The sequence below is a fragment of the Heptranchias perlo genome, chromosome 7 (assembly GCF_035084215.1).
Source record: "Heptranchias perlo isolate sHepPer1 chromosome 7, sHepPer1.hap1, whole genome shotgun sequence".
NCBI classification, from domain to species: domain Eukaryota; kingdom Metazoa; phylum Chordata; class Chondrichthyes; order Hexanchiformes; family Hexanchidae; genus Heptranchias; species Heptranchias perlo.
In genome coordinates, this window is record NC_090331.1 from 68,656,833 (window position 1) to 68,678,517 (window position 21,685).

Genomic DNA, 21,685 nt, shown 5'->3' on the forward strand with positions numbered 1-21,685 from the left:
CATTCTATAGGAAGGATATTGAGGGTTTAGAGAGGGTACAATGCAGATTCACTAGGACGCTCCTAGTATGAGGAAATACAAATAAAAAAAGCTTGAAAAATTGGGTCTTTTTTCATTAGAATAGTGCAGATTATGGGGTGATATAATAGAAATATTCAAAATTGTGAAAAGATGGGACCGGGTAGAAAGAAGTAGACTGTTTCCAGTAGTTGAAGGGTTAAGGACGAGGGGCCATAGGTGGAAGGTTAAATGTAAAAGATTTAGAACAGAGGGCAGGAGAAACTTCTTTACAGAGAGAGATTGAGAGGCTGTGAAATTCACTTCCAGGTTAGTGCTTGAGGCAGCACACATCTCAACATTCAAAATTAGATTGGATAGGTGGATGAAGGAAAAGGGGTTGAAGGGATATGGGAGCAGGGTTTGTGATTGGATATATACTTAAAAAGAAAAAATTTGCAGGGCTTATGGGGCAAGGGCAGGTGAGTTCCACTAATAGGTAGCTCTTTCAGAGAGCCAACACAGGCATGGTGGGCCGAATGGCCTCCTCTTGTGCTGAATGATTCTATGATTCTAACTATTTGCTCGTATGAAGGGTAAACATCGACGCAGACTGGTTGGCTGAATGGCCTGTTTTGATGTTGAATTCATCCCATCTTAATTCTTCCATCCAGATTCCAATACCCCCCATCCCCATTGCAGTCTCTATCTATTTCTTAAATGATTTCAGGGTTTTTGCCTCCACTACTCTATCTGGAAGTTTATTCCACACATTGATCACCTTTGTATGTATGTAGATTTCCTGATATCATTCCTAAAATTATCTTTTTATTAGTTTTAAACTGTGTCCCCTAGTTCTAGTCATGAACAACCTTCCCAATTTATTTGTTTTAGTTGTTCCCTCATTTTATCAAATTTAATCCTTTAAAAGTTATGTGCCTGGCTCTTGTTCCTAGGTATTTCTGACTCCCAGATCATTTATTAATTGGTTATTTAATATACAGATAATTATTTTTATAGTTAAAACTTTATCCTTCTGAAGTTGCTGTCTCCCAAGGGTGCTACGTCTTCTATTTCTTGTATTTTTTCAGGGTTATCAACAAATAATAGATCAAGATGAGCATTACCTCTTGTGCTACCTTGACACACTGGTCAGTCTTGCACTACATCTACCAACTCTGACTCTAAACCACTTAAGTTTTCCCAGTTTATATTAGGCTAATTGAAGTCTCCTATTAAAATAGGATTCTTGTTCTCACATTTTTAATGCATTTATGGGGAAGCTGGATAAGTACATGAAGAAGAAAGGAATAGAAGGATAAGGTGATTGGATGAGATGACCTAAGGTGGGAGGAGGCTCGTGTGGAGCATAAACCTGTTGGGCCGAATGGTCTGTATCTGTGCGGCCAATTCTATGTAATTTTGTACTTTTGAAGAGCCTGTTTATTGGTACACATGCCAGCACTCACCCATGTCACAGTTTATTCGGTTTCTGATGAAAGCATCAAACCACAAAAATCTCTGTATTCTCTGCTTTCCGTGTAACATTTTAGATGGATCAATATATTGTGAATTTAAAATGAAACTTTGCTTTCTTAAAGGATTTTATTTTGGTCATTTTGTGTGTGTGTATTGTCGGTGGGGGGTGTGGAGGTCGGGCAGTGAGTTCAAGTACAGTGAGTTCCTGTCTAAGGATGTGTCCATTCCTTTGGGGGTTATCTAACCAGTCAGTCTCCCAGGGATCAGGAATTCTCTTCTGGATTTGAAATTCTGGTTGCATGCAGTAATGGATACTTGCAGATGCATAACAGTCACTAAGAGCTGTTCTTGAGACCAAGTTATTTGACATCCAAGTGAGGTGTTAGAAGATAACAAGATCCTTCCAAATGCCAGGAGTCAGCAGTTCACACTCTATTTGGCTGAAAGCTAAAATTGATATATATAAAAAACTACTTCTGAATGCATTGTGTAAGAACCCATTTCACTTGAAGTGTCAGAATCCTGCATGGAGAAATATAAGTGCAGCTGACTCTTTCTATTCTGTAGTTCCCAGTTCTTTTGTGTCAACTCTTTGGTTTTCACAATGGGGCTGTGAGAAGTGACTGTAGAGTGCCCACATTATAATCTCCAAAGACATGGTTAAAAAGATTCTGAAAGGGGCTCTGAGAATTCAGGCACTTTTCGTATGTTGAGGCAGGTTAAAGTAGTGTGTAAATTAAGTGCTGATTATTCTGGTGTATTCCTTTGGCCCCTGCGTAATTACAAATCTTCTTTTATATAAAATTAAGGACGATTATAAATTTCAGCCTAAACAATACAATCAGGTAGAGTGTTGTTTTTTGCCTTTCAGAGAGGACGGGAGTGTACGGTGGGCAGCCCATGTAACTTTCAGTGTAAAATAAGTTGATTAGAAGTGCCTTCAGCTGTCTAGGCCCCAAGCACTGGAATTTCCTCCCTAAACCCCTCAGCTTCTCTACCTTGCTCACCTTTTTTAAGATGCTCCTTAAAATTTACCTCCTTATATGGCTCGGTGTCAAATTTTGTCTGATAATGCTCCTGTGAAGCGCCTTGGGATGTTTTACTATGTTAAAGGCGCTATATAAATGCAAGTTGTTGTGTAGTTATTAATCCTGTGACTCACTATTTCCATTCACAACACACGTAAGAGTGGAAATTTCTGATCATAAGAGGCACATAGTGTGTCTGTGGACACTGTGGAGATAATTTTCACCTTCAACACCTGGGCAGTAATCTGGCAGAGTGGATAACCTGCCCATTGTAGAACCCGCACGGTTTTTATCCCATTGAAAAGGTGAAAATTACCCCGTTGTTTTGTTGCAAATGGAATAAAGAGAGCTGGGAGACAGCCCAAAATGTTGAAGTTTACACTTTTCGGAAAATATTCCAAGTTTGAGATGCTGGCTGGGAGTCTCGTCTGTTCAATGCACATATTGGGAAGTCACAGGCATGCTGCCCACCATCTTCCATCCATAAATTTAATGGATGAAAAATCAACGTCAGTGTGCCCACATAATGCTTGGTATGAACTGCCAGTGAAGGAGGCTTCCCGCCAGCAGCGCCAAGTTGGAAAATTGGCCCTCTTAAGTTTGCTCATTTTCCTTTTTTAAGTTCATTCATAACTTTTGTGGTTAACTGAGAAATAAAGAAGTTATTTATGGCCATATTTCCTGTGTGTGTCAAGTTTTATGAAAAAATAAATGTGCTTAAACAGAGATGCAAGACTGTTAGAAAGTGATAATGGGCTATTTGACCTTTTCTTGTCACTTATATGCATTTCAGCAGTGACCATCAGCAGCAGAGACAACTGTCATCTTGGCTCATTTGGTAGCACTCTCACCTTGCCCCAGACACAACTGTCTGACTTGGAAATGAGGCTATGTTTACCTGTTTGGTGGACATAAAGGATCCCGTGGCAATGTTCAAAAAAGAGCAGGCTAGGGAATTGGTTAGGAGGTAAGAGACAAAGAGTAGGGATAATGGATATGTACTCCAATTGGAAGGATGTGACTAGTGGTATCCCCCAGGGATCTGTACTGGGGCCTCAGCTTTTCGCTATATTTATTAATGATTTAGATGAAGGAATAGAGGCCATATATTCAAGTTTGCTGATGACACCAAGTTAGGTGGCACAGTAAATTGTGTGGAGGTGTGCAGAAAGTTGCAAAGGAACATTGATAGATTAAGTGAGTGGGCAAAACTGTGGCAAATGGAGATAGAACCATAGAAAAGATACAGCACAGAAGGGGGACATTTGGCCCATCATGTCCGCGCCGGCTCGAAGAGCAACCAGGTGCCCATTCTAATCCCACCTTCCAGCACCCGGTCCGTAGCCCTGCAGCTTACAGCACTTTAGGTGCAGGTCTAGGTACTTTTTAACAGAGTTGAGGGTCCCTGCCTCTACCAACAATTCGGGCAGCGAATTCCATACACCCACCACCCTCTGGGTAAAAAAGATTTTCCTCATGTCCCCTCTAATCCTTCTGCCAACCAGCTTAAATCTATGTCCTCTAGTTCTTGAACTCTCCGCTAGGGGAAACAGGTACTTCCTGTCTACTCTATCTGGGCCCCTCATAATTTTGTACACCTCAATCAAGTCTCCCCTCAGCCTCCTCTGCTCCAAGGAAAACAACCCCAGCCTATCCAATCGCTCCTTGTAGCTGCAATTTTCAAGCCCTGGCAACATTCTTGTAAATCTTCTCTGCACTCTCTCCAGAGCAATTACACCCTTCCTGTAATGTGGTGACCAGAACTGCGCACAATACTCCAGCTGTGGCCTTACCAGCATTTTATATAGTTCCATCATTGCATCCCTGCTTTTGTATTCTATACCTCAGCTAATAACGGAGTGCATTCCGTATGCCTTCTTCACAACCTTCACTCCCTCTACCCCTCTCAATATATTCCTGTTTACTGTGTATTCCCTTTTACTGTTTGCCCTCCCTAAGTGCATTACTTCACACTTCTCCGGGTTGAACTCCATTTGCCACTTTTCCGCCTACTCCATCAACCCATTGATATCTTCTTGGAGTCTACAGCTATCCTCTTCTCTCTCAACCACACCACCAATTTTTGTGTTATCTGCAAATTTGCCAATCATGCCCCTTACATTCAAGTCCAAATCATTAATATATACCACAAACAGTAAGGGAGCCAGCACTGAGCCCTACGACACACCAATGGAAACGGATTTCCATTCGCAAAGACATCCATCGACTTTTACCCTTTGTTTCCTGTTACTGAGCCAATTTTAGATCCAAATTGCCATATTTCCCTGTATCCCATGGGTTTTTACCTTTCTGACCAGTCTGCCATGTGGGACCTTGTCAAATGCCTTACTAAAATCCATGTAGATAACATCCACTGCACTACCCTCAATCCACCTTGTCACTTCCGCAAAGAATTCAATCAGATTTGTGAGGCATGACCTTCCCTGAACAATTCCATGCTGACTATCCCTGATTAAACCATGCCTTTCCAAGTGACAGTTTATCCTATCTTTCAGTATTGATTCTAATAGTTTGCCCACCACCGAGGTAAGACTGACCCGCCTATAGTTGTTCGGCCTTTCCCTCGTACCTTTTTTAAACAATGGTACTACGTTTGTAGTCTTCCAGTCCTCCGATACCTCCCCTGTATCAAGTGAGGATTGGAAAATGATCCTCAGAACATCCGCTATTTCCTCCCTGGCTTCCTTCAATAGCCTAGGAAACAATCCAACTGGCCCTGGTGACTTATCAACTTTCAAGGATTCCAGTCCCTCTAGTACTTCCTCTCTCGTTATGTTTACCTTATCCAATATTTCACACCTCTCCTCTTTAACTACTACGTCCGGATCATCCCTTTCCTTTGTAAATACGGAGACAAAATATTCATTAAAAACCCTACCCACTCCTCTGCTTCTACATACAAGTTACCCTTATCATCCCTGATAGGTCCCACCTTTTCCTTAGCTATCCTCTTGATCTTAATGTACTGATAAAACATCTTTGGGTTTTCTTTAGTCTTACTAGCTAATATTTTTTCATGCCATCTCTTTGCTTTCCTTATTTCCTTTTTTATGTCATCCCTGTGCTTTCTATACTCCTGTAGGCTTTCTGCAGTATTTAATTTTCTGTGACAGTCATAAGCTTTCTTTTTCTGCTTTATCTTGCCCCGTATACTTCTAGACAACCAGGGGGCTCTAAATTTGGCAGTGCCACCCTTTTTCTTTGAGGGGACATGTCTGCATTGTACCCGTAGAATTTCACTTTTTAGTGCCTCCCACTGGCTTGCCACTGATTTCTCCTCAAGTAGTTGCGCCCAGTCCACTTCTGCCAAATCACCTCTTAGTTCTGTAAAATTTGCCTTCCCCCAATTTAAAATGTTTACTCCTGATTTAACTCTGTCCTTTTCCATAATAATGCTAAAACTAACTGAATTGTGGTCACTATCCCCAATATGGTCACCCACGGTCACTTCACCCACTTGCCCATCTTCATTTCCCAGGACTAAATCTAGAAATGCATCCCCTCTTGTTGGGCTTGTCACGTACTGGCTAAAAAAGTTCCCCTGGACACTGATCAAGAATTTTGCTCCCTCTGTGCCCCTCACACTGTTCGAATCCCAGTTGATGTTAGGGTAGTTGAAGTCCCCTACTATTATTGCCCTCTTATTTTTGCACTCAGAAATTTGCCTACATATTTGTTCTTCTGTCTCCCTTTCGCTAATCGGGGGTCTATAGTATACTCCTAGTAGTGTGACTGCCCCTTTTTTATTTCTTAGCTCAACCCATATGGCCTCGATTGATGATCCATTTAGCATATCATCCCTTCTCACAACTGTAATTGATTCTTTAACCAATAATGCTATCCCCCCTCCTTTTTTATCACCCACTCTGTCCTGCCTGAAAACTCTATATCGAGGGATATTGAGCTGCCAATTATCCCCCTCTTTAAGACAGGTTTCCGTTATAGCAATGATATCATGCTGCCATGTGTCTATCTGTTCCCTTAGCTCATCTGCTTTGTTTGTAATACTCCTTGCATTGAAGTATATACCCTTTAACCCCATCAAATTCCTGTGCTGAACACTATTTAACCTTTGCTTCTTTTGCCTTTCTGAGTCGCTAACTATGTCACTAACTGCTTTTCTACTTCCCATTTCCTGGTCTGAATTTGTCCTATCTGTACCTGCCCTTTTGTTCCCATCCCCCTCCCATACTAGTTTAAACCCTCCCCAACAGAACTAGTAAATGCCCCCACGAGGATATTGGTCCCGGTTCTGCTTGGGTGCAACCCATCCAGCTTGTACAGGTCCCGCCTTTCCCAGAACCGGTCCCAATGCCTCAGGAATTTAAACCCCTCCCTCCTACACCACCTCTCAAGCCACGCATTCATCTGGTCTATTTTCCTATTTCTGCTCTCGCTAGCACGTGGCACTGGGAGTGATCCTGAGATTACTACCTTAGAGGTCCTGCTTTTTAATTTATTTCCTAACTCCCTATATTCTGCTTGCAGGACCTCACCCTTTTTGTACCGATGTCATTGGTACCGATATGGACCATGACCTCTGGCTGTTCACCCTCCCCCTTCAGAATGTCCTGCAGCCGCTCCGTGACACTCTTGACCCTAGCACCAGGGAGGCAACATACCATCCTGGATTTACATCTGCGGCCGCAGAAATGCCTATATACTCCCCTTATGATGGAATTCCCAATCACTATTGCTCTCCCATTCTTTTTCCTCCCCTCCTGTGCAGCTGAGTCACTTGTGGTGCCATAGACTTGGCTCTTGCTGCATTCCCCTGATAAGCCATCTCCCCCAACAATATCCAAAGCAGAATATCTGTTTGAGAGGGAGATGGCCCCAGGGGACTCCTGCTCTACCTGCCTAGTCCTTTTACTCTGCCTGGCGGTCACCCATTTCCTTTCTGCCTGCGTAATCTTTACCTGCGGTGTGACCACCTCACTGAACGTGCTATCCACAATAATCTCAGCATCACGGATGCTCCACAGTGAATCCACCCGCAGCTCCAGCTCCGAAATACGGTTAGCCAGTAGCTGCAGCTGGACACAATTCCTGCACACATGGTCGCCAGGGACACCGGTAGTGTCCATGACTTCCCACATAGTGTAGGAGGAGCATATCACGGGTGCGAGCTGTGCTGCCATGACTTGCCTTAGATTAAGCTTGTTAGTTACTCCCTTTAAGGAGTTTACTCCTTTAAATTACTCTTAATTTAGAGAATGTTGACTACACTCGGGTCCTTGATTCACTAAAAAACATTACTTGCTACAACTAAATTAAGTTTAGTTTTTTTAAAAAAAAAATTCGTTTCATGCTATAAGTTACTTAGCCCACAGTCATTAAAAAGAAGAAAACAGAAGAGATACTCACCACCAACCACTTACCTGCCTTACCTGTGACGTCACACTGTTTTGTTGTTGCTGTGACCCGCTCTCGGTACGCTCTGCTCTGCTGTCTAAACAAATGCACCTCACCCCTTACTGCACCGAATCAATGTGGGAAAGTGTGAGGTCATCCACTTTGGACCTAAGAAAGCTCAGAGTATTTTCTGAATGGCAAGAAGCTAGGAACTGTGGAGGAGCAGAGAGATTTAGGGGTCCAAGTACATCTTTCATTAAAAGCTAGTGGGCAGGTATAAAAAATAATTTAAAAGCTAATGGAATGTTGGTCTTTGTCTCAAGGGGCTAGAATACAAAGGGGTGAAAGTTATGTTGCAGTTGTATACTGATTGGACCCCATTTAGAGTACTGCGTGCAATTGTGGGCATAGCACCACAGGAAGGATATATTGGCCTTGAAGGGGGTGAAGCGCAGATTCACCAGAGTGATACCGGGACTAAATGGGTTAAAGTATGAGTACAGGTTGTATAGACTAGGCTTGTATTCCCTTGGGTATAGAAGACTATGGGGTGATCTAATTGAGGTGTATAAGATGATTAAAGGAGTTGATTGGGTAGATAGAGAGAAACTATTTCCTCTGGTGGGGATGTCCAGAGCAAGGGGGCATAACCTTAAAATTAGAGCTCGGATGTTCAGGGGTGATGTCAGGAAGCACTTCTTCACACAAAGGGTGGGGTATCTGGAATTCTCTCCTCCCAAAAAGCTGTTGAGACTAGGTCAATTGAAAATTTCAAAACTGAGATTGATAGATTTTTTTAGGTAAGTGTATTAAGGGATATGGAACCAAGACGGGTAGATGGAGTTAAGATACAGATTAGACATGATTTAATTGAATGGCAGAACAGGCTCAAGAGGCTGAATGTCCTAATCCAGTTCCTTCCTTCCTCGCAGAGACTTCTCATGGTATCCTGGCTAACCTTGCTACCTCAACCAATGCCGCCAAAAAAAAGTATCTGATCATTCATTTATTTGCTGCTTGTGTGACTTTGCTTTGTGTAAAATTGGCTACCACAGCAGTCACTGTTCTGGTTCACCTCTGCAACACTGCATGGCTCCACTCTATCTCCCTCCCTCGCTGAAATCCCACACTTTGATCACCTGGCAGCTGGACTTCACCAGTGTTTTTTTTTGATGACCTCCACATCCATAAACTAAGCGTCATCCAGAATGCCACGGCCCATGTTCTCACCTGCATTAAGACCTGCATTCCCATCACCACTATCCTTGCCAAGCTAGACTTCAAGATTCTTATCCTCACCTTCAAACCCTTCCACGTCCTCAGCCCTCCATATCTCTGTTATCTTTGTTAGTCCTATATCACTACATCCACTATCTGCTTCCCCAGTATCAGTCTACTTCTTGTACCACTCTCCCTCCGCTCTACCATTGGCAGACACTCCTTTAGCCACTTTGTGCTCGCCCTCTGGAACTCCCTCCCTAAGCATCTCTGACTTGCCACCTCACTTCCTCCCTTCAAGACCCTTCGAATGTATACTTTTTCCCCCCTCCTTGCCGTCTCTTTTTCCTTAACCTGCTTGGTGCCCATTCATGGTCCACTGCTCTGTAAAGCTCTTTGATACATTTTTTTACATGATGAGCACTATAGAAATATAAGTTTTAAATCGGGGCAAAAATAATCCATTGTCTGGTGTTGACACCATCTGGATCTGGATAGGCTGGGGTGACTACATGGAATTCTGGCTTATGCTCTACTCAACACATCCTTCATCACCACATCTAGACTATTTCTATTACAACATCAGGAAGCACTGTGGGCAGACCTTACAAACTCAAAAGCCCCTCCATCTGTGCCTGGGAGTGCTAAGCTATCTACTAATTGAGGAAGGTATCTTATGAACAGCTGCCTAGTTTCACCAAGTTTACAACCGCCTAGTTCTGTCATCTCATATTGTGCCAAGCTGGGTGCAGGATATCGATTCCTTTTGAAATCCATATAAAGACGGATTGACATTCTTGGTACTCTTTCCAAATCATGACTTCTTGCCCACTTCCTCTTAGACTCCTGGAAGGGTCAAACCTAAATTGACCTGGGTCACTGATGTAGAGACAGGTTCTTTACATTTAGTACAGCTTCACCCTAAATTGAGAAATGTAATGTATTTTATAAGCATGCTCTCAATCATTAAAGTCATGATCTGTTAAATGGACTTTACAAAGGGGAGATTTTATGAATGTGCTCTACCATCAAGGTGCCTCACCTGTCAGCTGCATATAGTAGGAAATTTCAGGCACACTGCCCACAGTTTCCCATTGTGATTGGCTAGTTTTCCGTCATTCTCACCTGCCATTTTGGTTGAGGGTTGTTAGAATGTATGAGAAGACATTTTTCTCCTTTTTTAAAATGACCCTTAGTGAGAATCTCTACACACTCCTGCAGGTTTGGCTTTATATACATAAATACTTCTTAGTACTTTTTATTTCTCTTCCATACCTAGTGGCGCATCAGGCAACCCATTTCTTCCACTGTCTTTACATTCAGTAGATTGTGCTCTGGGTTGTTTCCATAATGAAGATCCCTTCTTATTTGGACAGGTCGTTAGACTAACTCACAGCTCGCTCTGATACGATGGGGAGTCACCATTCCACTCCCATCAGACAAGAGTACTCAGTATTAAGAGACCGGAACTCTGGTCTCTGCTCACTGGGGCTTTTAACAATACTAGATGATGCAAAATGCAATATCCAGTGGTTAATATGTGCATTTAAAAAAATATTTTCCTGTTGTTTCTGTGTATTTTTGTTTTTCCTTTAGTGTTTTATTTTACTTTAAAGCTTCTCAGGTAATCATTGAAACCTAAATTTGAAGTTCAACCTCTAAACCCACTTGGAAGGAACTTATGATTAGCCTGGAAAAAAGTTCAGAGTTTAATCTGTTCATACCTACTTTGCAACATTTCTTTATGTCCCACTCTATCCATTTATATCTCTATCTCTCTCCCCACCTCTGTTTTGCTTTTATCTCCTTACCCTGCCTCTTCTGTTTGTATTTCTTTTTGTTGTTGGTCTTCATTTTTAAATCTTTAAATAAGTCACTGTATTGATTGGATGCCTATATAGCTTTAATTACATACATTTCTAAATATCCTAAGCTGTACTGTTAATAAGTTTTTTTTACTTCCTTTTTCATGTAGCTTGTTACTATTTGTCGTATTCGTGCCAGAAAGGTAAGGCAGTTTAGGTTGTGGACTGCTCCATGGCTGCTATCAGTATTGCTGAGTTATTGGCCTGGCAATGTGACTTGTGTGAAGCCAGTTGCACAATGAAAATGTTCTTTCCTTTCCCCATTCTCCCACTCAAAAAATCATGGGCTCAATTTTCAAAGTGAAAAACGGGTGGGTTGGGGGCGGGGGGGGGGCATTGAAAATTGCCACCATTTCAGACCCGCCTCCAACCCGCCATTTCTGGTTTTCACCGGGGCGGGAAGAGAGGTGGGCGACCAACCTGCTCCCAGGAGGCGAGTCGGGCCTTAAAATCTTTCATGGAGGCTTTGGGCCTCTGTTTTTCTGGACTTCCCGATTTCAACCCCGTGGGGCCGGGATTCCTGGGCCTTCTGTTTTACGCCTCTTGAAAGGAGGCGAGAAGACTCAAGACTAACAGGTAGGTGCCTAGAAATGCACAGCTTGTGGGCCGGGAGGAGCAGGAGTACATCCCCCAGGCCCAACAAGCCTACCTGCACTGACCCCCCCACCCCCCCACTACGATCACGGACACCCGACCCCCAATCACGGAACCCCCTCCAGCCAATCGCAGATTCCCGACCTCAATCCTCCCCCCACTCCGATCCTCCTCCTCCCGACCCCGATCCTCCCCCCGGCCCCCGACCCCAATCCTCCCCCTCACTCCGATCCTCCGACCCCCGACCCTCCCCCTCAACGATTGCGGACCCATGCAACGACTCCTGATCCTGTCCCCCCCCGCCCCGTCATTGACCCCCAATCTCATTCCCCATGACTCACGACCCTGTGCCAACCTATGCCCACCTATGTGCACCCATGCCCCTGTTCCCAACCATGCCCCCGTTCCCACCCATGCCTGTCAATCAGGCCGGTCAGTCGGACGGGAAACCAACAAAGAAAAATAAAAGACACCCTTACATCAAAATTTTAAGGTCGTCCGGGAAACCTGTACTAATGGGCTTCCCGACCTCAATTTGACCCCTCCGCCCCCTTCCCAGTTCGGTTTTAAAATTGAGCCCCATAAATCTTGTTTCCATGTGGAACTCTGCCTGTCAGTCCCAACTGTGAAAAACAAGTTGGAATGGCAGGCTGCTCTTGGATCTGCATTTGCAGCCATTTGATCAGAAGTGGAGCGCCAACCATTTGTGTTAGCAGGCTGGCCCTGAATCGTCATATTTGATTGTCACAGGAGTGAGTGCATTTCTAGACAGATGTAATACATAGAAGTTACAACACAGGAACAGGCCATTCGGCCCAACCGGTCCATGGCGTTTACCCTCCAGCGAGCATATAGTTCCAATCGTATTTACCCACCCTGTTCCCATATCACTTCAACCCCTTTTCCCCCCATCCACCTATCCAACCTAATCTTGAATGTTGACCTCTAACAGGTCTCATTAAGGTATTATATCGCCTCTTCAATACTGCTTGGCGTTTATATTTTATACCTCTTGAGATAAAACCTAGGATTCTATTAGCTTTTTTCACAGCCTTATCAATCTGAGGTGCTGCCTTTAAGGTTCTGTGAACCTGTTCCCCCAAGTCCTTCTGCTCTTCCACAGCACCGAACCAATGATCGGATTGTTATCTAACTCACTGCCTTTTGAAATTATATTGTTTCAGAACTAGCTTGAATTACAACTCTGTGCTATTGATAAAAATGTTTCATAAAATTTATTTTAAACATAGAAGTAACTTTGCGACAGGATTTCCAATTGTCCTTGAGTTTCATTTCCACGAGGTAAATTTTCACGTAGTTACTATTTGCATGTACTTGCTTTATCCTCGCTAATCCTTCAATCTTTTAATGAAAAGCTGAGGATTTAGATATTTTAGATATCTTACAGTACAAGGAGCTGAAATTCCTCAGCTGTTCCGGTGGACTCCCACGGTAACTTTAGTGGGAGCCTGATGGAAAGATTACGCAAACTTCACCAGGACCTGCATACAGTGGGTTTTAGCTGTGGGGCAAAGTTTCCAGGATGGCCTGGTGGTGGCAGAGTTCTGCCTACTCGTACAAGGCCATCATTGTAAGCGGGCAGGAGCCAGGGGTAGGGACTCCCTAAGTCAAGAGGTCGCACGTCCCCAGCTCTCAGACACAGGTGGGTGTTGGAAGCAGTACCTTTACTTTCCGGGGAGGGGATCCAGCACCTCTCCACCCCTCCCCTGTCCCAGAAAACTTTGGCTGGTGTTTCTGGCCTCTTTGTTGGGGTGGGGCAATGCAGATGCTCCCCTTACCCTCCAAAGGCCCACTCCTCCTGGCCCTTCTCCCTGACCTTACAAATTTCACTGTGATGGATGGTGGAGTTCACCGGCAGGTGTGATCCCAGCATAATTGCCAGGATCATGATCCATAAGTGTTTCCAGGCTAAAATGTCTCCTGTGAACAACATGGTGGTACCACGCATTGGCGCACTAATGCACTGTACTATGATGTGCCAAACTATGTGTTCATATCTGACAGCCTTCCATGTGAGTTTTGTAATTTCAAGCTATTCTGGACAAGTTATAAGTAGAGACAAAACCCTAAACAGGATGAAAAATTGAAGGATTGGTGAACCCAGCCCAGAATTTCATTCTTGCTTATCATTCTCGAGCTCCTTGTGATGCAGAGGGAATGCAGAGAAATGAATTTTGAGTGGGTAGAAGAGAGAAATATGGTTTTGCCTGAAAGCTATGGCAGAATAATGCAATGAAAGGTCATGTCAATACTTCTCCCATGGCACAGATGGTCATTTTGATGGAACATTCCTCATTCCCTGAAGTTTCAGTGATTGTATCCAATAAGTAGCTGAGCAGTACAAACAATACAGGAAGGTCCCAGGTTCAATCCCTTGTCTGTGCTGGGTTAACTGATCTCAGTTAGGGTGGCATAAACTACAATTGACTTTAGTGCTCCTGGATTAGGGAGGAAAAATCGGCGAAGATATCAGGTGAGGACAGATTTGGGGCCGACAGTGTGATTGAATAGCCTGCTCACATTCACTTGTCTTGGCTCAAACATGATGAATGACCATTTGGGACCAATTGGGCAAGGTACAGGAGTGTACCCAGTACCTGTGGAAACATACTCCAGAAAGAAGCTAACGCCTTTAAGGAGAGGTGGATAGTGGAAAAAGTGCTAGTAAAAGATGGGGGAAGAAAAGATAAACGTTTTTAGAGCAGTTAAGCTAGGTTTACTCCTATTAATGATGTGACTTGAAGAAAAAGTGAATGCTAAATTCAAAAGCTGCATTTTTGAGGTGGTGATAGAAAATGTAAATGTAACTCTGTTCTGTATTTTTTTAAAAAGCCCAATTTTCATGCTCTTAATATTGATGACTGTGAGATGGATTGTGGTTGTTGACACTAATGATTACATCTATTAGAATAAAGCTTCTCAGTAATGTGAGAAGCTTTACTGAGAAGCTTTACTGTTGATTTTGGGTGCGGTTTATAATACTCTATCACTTAGCTACATGACCAGACCTGAACAGATCCAGTATCGATTCATTTTAATTTGAAAACAAAAAGGTGTGCTTCTTATTCACTAACCCAGAAAAACGATAGCTGTTAAACATTATTGATATTGATATGTTCATGCTCTGTTGGATTTTTATCCTGTTGCTGTAAAAGCAATATATCCCCAAGGTTCAACTAGTAATAGATTTCTAACATTATTGATAAAGAGGCTTTTAATAAGCTGGATTCTCATGTCTGTATCACTTGCGTTTCTCAGAATCTAACGACATTCACTGTTTTCAGTTGGATTTTAAACCTGACGTGCACTCTCCAAGTCTGATAGCGGAGAGTTTGGCAAACGTACTTGTCTGCTTTCAAGCCAATGGCTCAATTTTTGAACAGGACAGATTGAAGGCCCAGGTCTTGCAGAAAGAACCAATTGACATGCACATGATCGCAAGAAAACTTTCAACACTGACTGTTTACAACAAGATTTGGAAATGATCTGCCTTTCCGATTCTGTAGTTGTGATTCTGAACTATCGGAATCAGTTCACTTGGACTCAGTGCAGCAGCTCTCTCTCTGCACTGGAACAGGCAAACTGGTGGAGGGCTCATCCTGTGCACTCACCATTTATGGAAGGGCTCGGAACATAGGAACGGGAGTAGAACATTTAGCCCCTCGAGCCTGTTCCGCCATTCAATTAGATCATGGCTGATCTGTATTTTAATTTCCATCTACTGCCTTGGTTCTGAAACCCTTAATACCCTTACCTAACAAAAATCTATCAATCTCAGTTTTGAAATTTTCAATTGACCCCCAGCCTCAACAGCTTTTTGGGGAGAGAGTTGCAGATTTCCGCTACTCTTTGTGTGAAGAAGTGCTTCCTGACATCACCCCTGAACAGCCTGGCTCTAATTTTAAGGTTATGCCCCCTTGTTCTGGACACCCCCACCAGAGGAAATAGTTTCTCTTTATCTGCCCCATCAACTCCTTTAATCAACTTAAATACCTCAATTGTATCACCCCTTAATCTTCTATACTCAAGGGAATACAAGCTTAGTCTATGCAATCTGTCCTCATAATTTAATCCTTTTAGCCCCAGTATCATTCTAGTGATATCTGGAACATCAGACCAGTCTTTAACTTTAGCTTTATTTTATTCAGCATTTTACAATTATTCCGCCACCCTTCAGTTCTTCCTTAAAAACTGGATGGGGTATTTAGCTACCACTTTACTTCTGTCTTTGTGCTCGGACAGTAATTTCCAAACTTTTGCAGCCGAGTGCTCAATACACGCATCAAAGCAAGTGAGTGGATTGCATTTAATTATACTGAAATACAAGCCCCCATACACAAAAATACAAGACCTCCCAACAAAAGATGCAACTCCCCCACCCTCCCATACATAGAAAAACCAAGATCCCCAAAAGTGAGATCCCCATAAACATATACAATTGAGTACCTAATCCCCAAAACTGTGGGACCCCCCCCCCCACAATAAACACCAAGAATGAGACCCCATACAAAAAAAGGCAAGACCGTTTATACACACGATATCCCCATACACACAAAAAGTGAGACCAAGCAAGCGGATAGAAAACTAGACCCCCTCCCAGACACAAAAATGTAAGTATTTTATACAGAAAAAAGTGAGTGCCCGCATAAACAAAAAAGCAAGTCTCCCCTTACACCCCAAAACTCCCTCCCCTGACCCTCCACATCAATACCCTCCTCCAAAGCATGACAACTTTGACTTTTCTGCTCTCATGTTTCTTCAGCTGAAGGATTGGTAAAGACTGGTTCCTACGGGGATAGGACGGGGGAGTGGGACTAGCTGGATTGTGCTTGTACAGAGCCAGCTCGGACTCAATGGGCCGAATGTCCTCCTTCCATGCTGTAACCTTTCTACGATTCTATGATTCTAATTGGCGCAAAAAGGCTTCTTCCCCATTAGCCAACATCCACCAATCAGAGAACAATCTTTTCCAATCTTGCAGGCCTAGGAAGTTTAAAAAGCTGAAGTTTAAATCACCTTTACACTCAGTGGTACCATCACAAGGCAAAAACTACTCCATTATTGTCACTGCTGTTAGAAGAAGGAGATGATGAAGGAGGAGGAGGAGGAGAGCAGAACCTACTTGTGCAGCACTGTGGGCCTGCATTAGCTGGCAGACATACAGGGCAGGATTTAAACTCTGAAAAACGGGTGGGCTGGGGGCGGGGTGGGGGGGCATTGAAAATTGCAACAATTTCAGATCCGCCTCCAACCTGCCCATTTCTGATTTTCACTGGGGCGGGACGAGGGGTGGGCTCCCAGGAGGGGCGGGTTGGTCATTAAAACCTGACAAGGAGGCCATGGACCTCCATTTTGAAAACTTTTGCAATTGCAACCCCTGGGGGCCAGGATTTCCGGGCTTTCACGCCGAGGAAGCGAGAAGGCCTGAAACTGCAGCTAAGTTCCTTTGTAGCACTGCTTGTGGGCCCGGAGGAGCAGGCATGCTTTCCCCAGGCCCAACAAGCCTACCCCCCCCCCCACCCCCCCGCAATGATCGCGGACTGTCCCCCCCCCCAAACTATCGCAACCCCCCCTCCACCGATCATGACCCCCCCCCCCCCCAATCCTGACAACCCCCCCCCCCGGTGACTGTCACCCGATCCCTCCCCCCAACGACTGACTCCCCCAGTGACTCACCCTCCCCCCCGATGACTGACCCCCCATGCCCATCAAAGCCCCCATGCCTTGGTGCCCCCATTCACCCCCCCCCCACCCCACCCCCCACATCCATACAATCTAAGACTTACCTGAAGACTTACCTTTCCATGTCCTCTTTCTTGCTCTGCTCCCATCCGACAGAAGCCAGCCGGCCTGTCGGACAGGAAACCGACCAAAAAAAAGACATCCTTACGTCAAAATTGTAAGGACGTCCAGGAAATCCATACTTCCGGGTTTTCCGTCCGCGATTCGACCCCGCCCCCCCCCCCCCCCCCACCCAACCCCTTCCTGACTCCGAGTCAAAATCCTGGCCTCAGTCACAGAGAGGATTATATCACACGGGTCAGCTGGGCCAGTGCCACTGAAATACACACGCCCATGAGAATAGACTGCTACAAATTTCAGTATGTCCAATAGAAAAGGATCTGAAAAGGGCAGCAAACCCTAGGCCATACTTAGCAAGTTCCCAGTGTTACTAATTAGACTTTATGTACAAACATGCAAAGAAGAATGGAGCTGGCAGGAGATTTGTCGGCCAAATTAAAAGAGCTCATGGGCTGCATTTTCACTTCCTGCCTCTGTGTACATGCCTCATCTTCCAGTGTCTTGCCTGGGGAACTCAGTTGAGATTAAGAACTCGCTGCATGGTGCATAAACTTAGGCGATGTAAGGGAAAATATTCAGAGGACTTTGTTTTTGTTTTATTCCTTTCAGCCTGCACTGATATCTTCTGTCATTGTGCATCCTCTTTCAGTCACAAGATGGAATGGTTCGCTCTGCAGATTTCTCCATATCAGGCACTTTATTGTCAGCAAACAAGAGGTGCACTTTTCCAGAGTTAGTCCAGCCAGTTCTTACTTCCCCTCTCCAATGACCGGATTCTCTACCAATATGAAATTCTTGCTCTTATGTGGCCTGTTCCATGCGTCACCTAATTTTTGAATGTTGCTGAACATTCCCACCAGCAATGAGAGAGTTGCGTTCTTAGAGGCCAGGAAAGTTTTGGTAGGGTGGGGGGCGGTGTTGGGGGGGGTTGTATAGTAAGGCAGAGTCTAAGGCTCAAAGTGGGATTTGCAGGCCTTCATCTTCCTTATGTGTTAGGTTAATGGAGAGGAACCAGAATTGGAACCAGTGAAAGGAGCTAGAAGAACGTCAGACACCTTCACAGAAAGTTATGTGGAGGCACTGTTGGCTGAGTTAAAGCAAACCTATTTTCTGGGTGGGTGGCAAGAAACTTGCCAATTCAGCTGCCTCTGTGATAAGGAAGGAAGTGCAGTGGCAGTTGGTGATACCTCCATAACCCTCAGGACCCCCCCAACAATGTCGGAAGAAGTTTAATGAGCAAAGCTAAGTGACATGCCAACGAAGTGCCATGACTGCTTGGTGAGATTCTCAGAGATGAGGCTTCATTCCTTGCCCTCAGAGTTCCATCACTGCCCGTGGGGTTTCACAGTACACATTTTGATCCATGCTTCAGTTTGTCTCTCATGTGGAGCCCTCCACTTAACCTTCCCACACATTTTGTCATGCATATTTGCCCTTTAAAGCTTCATCCCTCACGTCCATCCTTAAAGGTACTATTATTTCCCTTCAGATTTTGAACGCTGAGTGTGAGTTAGGATAACAATTTGGAGAGATAAATCATGCATAATGGAATCACCATGTCGGAAGCCGAAATTGCAGCCTTCAGAGATGTTAACCAAAATTCCCCAGCAAAACAGTCATCCGCACGAGGACCAAAATATGAAGCTGATGACTTCTGATGAACAGGGGAAAGAAAAATTCCCAAAAAGATGCAGCCTAAAGCAAAATTATTGACAAAAAGAATGTTTCGTTCAATCAGCAATTCACCTTTAAGATAACACTTCAATCTTTATCAGCTGATCCCAGCAATAATGCTTGTTTTATACAGATGCTTATTAGAAGGGCGGAATTGATGGCGATATGATGGAATTTAGGATGGGTGATGTCGTCTGGTTCTAAATCCGTCACTTGCATGTCTGGACTGTTTAAAGAGTGGGCGTTTCTTCCTCCTGCCCTCACTTTTGGCAGAATTTGGGATGTAATCCAAATGGCTGATCTGAGTCCTGCCCTAAAGTCCAGCTCGCCCCTCCCTGCCCACACACACACACACACAAACTGCCAGCATTGTGCTCTCTTCGACCCTAGGAATTTCATCCCCCAAATGTCCAGGCTCTCACATGAAGAATGGTCACTGTGACAAGGTATTGGAGAGCAGCTGCTGCCTCTGGATGTGTATTCCAGTCAGTAACTTCAGGAAAAGAGAAAAAAAATCACAGCAACTGTACTTTCTTACCTTTTTTGGAAAAGATGTTTTGATTTTCTTTTTGGAAGAATTCTGACTGCAGTGAAACATTCTGTTCCTATCTTCCCTTCTAATAATTTGGCTTTCTAATTTAATCATGTGGTATTCTTGTGGAAAAATAAATACATGAATTCATGTTCTACAAAGTGCCAGACAAATGTAAAGCTTGGGGATTAAATGTTGCAAGCAGCTTTAGTTTTCGATTACATTTAATGACAACCTAAAGTATTAGTCCTGCCAAAAATATCAAATAAATCCCTTTTATCATACATTAAAACCTTGGGATACAATTTAGCCACTATTTGAAAAATCTAAATTAACAAGTTGAATATAATTTACTGTTGATGTATTTGTTTTACGTATTATACATACATACAATGGTCCATTTATTACTTAATGAAAAGTTTCTCCTGAGCAATTGTACTGTGCCACCCTTTACTGGACATTACTACTGGTTTAATTCACCGAATGTAAACTGTGTCAGATCAGGACAGTGCAATTATGTTGCTCAGATTGAAATAAGGAAGGAGTTTCAAAGGATTTTCTATTTTACTGAGGATGAAGAGGAATCAAGGGGGAAAAAAATTCGATGGGGCCTATTATTGGGCGTAGGTAGCGTGATCCACTATTAACCCACGCCCAATGGCCCCTGTGCAGGCAGGACAAGAACTTCGTCCGACCTCAGTACACACGATCAATCTGCGTTGAAATCCAGGCGTTGCATGTCGATTCAATGCAATTTGCACTTTCCACCAGCAGGGGGAGCCCCAGTCTCTTAAAGGGAGGATGTCTCTTCAGATCTCTTAAAGGTAGCCAGTACCTGTTATTCGCTAAAAATAACTGTCTGCTGTCTGCACAGAGTCTGAACGGAGATCAGGCATCGCACGCGTAAAATACAGATGCAGGTCCCGTCCCTATGTTTACACACTGATGAGTTACATTAAACATTGAATAAAGGTTGCGTACTACTAAATCCCACATCCTCCAATCTGCATGTCAGACCTCACCAATCTGCCAATCTGAGTTGGTACCAGGCCTGCGAGAGTGCGTGCACCAAGTTTCTCTGCTGATGCACTACAGGTGGACAGAAGGAGGGACATCCTATATCCGCGGGGGAGGGCAAGTGGCCCTCCAGACACATGGCCAAAAGGCAGTGGGAGGCAGCAGGGGACGAAGTCAATGCCAGGCACACAGCACCACGAACATGGATGCATTGCAGGAAGAAGTTCAGTGCTTTGACACAAGCGGTCAAGGTGAGTGAGGTCAGCTGTCAAGAGGCGTCTCCTACCAATTACACCACTAGCCACATCCACTGCTCCACACACTACACCCCCATCACCCACATACCAACAAACTCTTTGCATCAGTACTCAATTCTTCCAATCAGATGCTTCCTCCCACCCTTACACATTACCACTGTTGCAAGCCGCCCATCCATAACTCACAGGCCACACACACTGGCAGCTATTCAACCATGACAGGCACATCACCCAGACACACGTCCCGCTTTCTTGCAGAAGAAGGTGGCGCATAACAGGAGACAGCAAGTGGCAGTGGCAGTAATGCTTTAACAAAACAATTATTTTAAACACACTTCTGTGTGATGTGATGTATTTCTGATTGCCATCCATAAAATGTCCGCACATTTGCCGGTTATAAGATCTCTGCTCAAGATTCCTTTCAGGAACTTTTTCAAAGTAGTGTGGTGCATCTAGAGTGCCCACCTCTGACAGCTTTGACTTCAGGAAATGTTCCAGTTAAGTCACAACAAAATTTAAACAAACTCTGCAAACACCAAATAAAAATTGTCGGGGCGATTTGAACTGTGTATTGTATTGAAAGTGTGGAGGTTGGTAGTAAATCAAAAGATTGCTGATTATACCCATTATTATAACCATTCTGTTGGAAATATGCAGGAATGCATTAGGTGTTCAGTTTGGATACCAGTAGCAGCACTTTTTTGTATCAATTGGTTCCATGTTGGAGGTCGAGGAGAGGGGGGGGTGAGAGAGATTTCTACTGAATTTTAACAAATTTTCCAAGGTAAACAATCCAGTCATTCAAGGAGAAAATGCACTAGAAAT

General features: G+C 43.9%; 1 protein-coding gene across 2 annotated transcripts in view; it reads left to right on the forward strand.

Annotated features, from left to right (window-relative positions):
- Positions 1-21,685, forward strand: part of plcl1 (phospholipase C like 1) — a 371,203-nt gene that overhangs the window by 332,777 nt on the left and 16,741 nt on the right. The window lies entirely within an intron of this gene.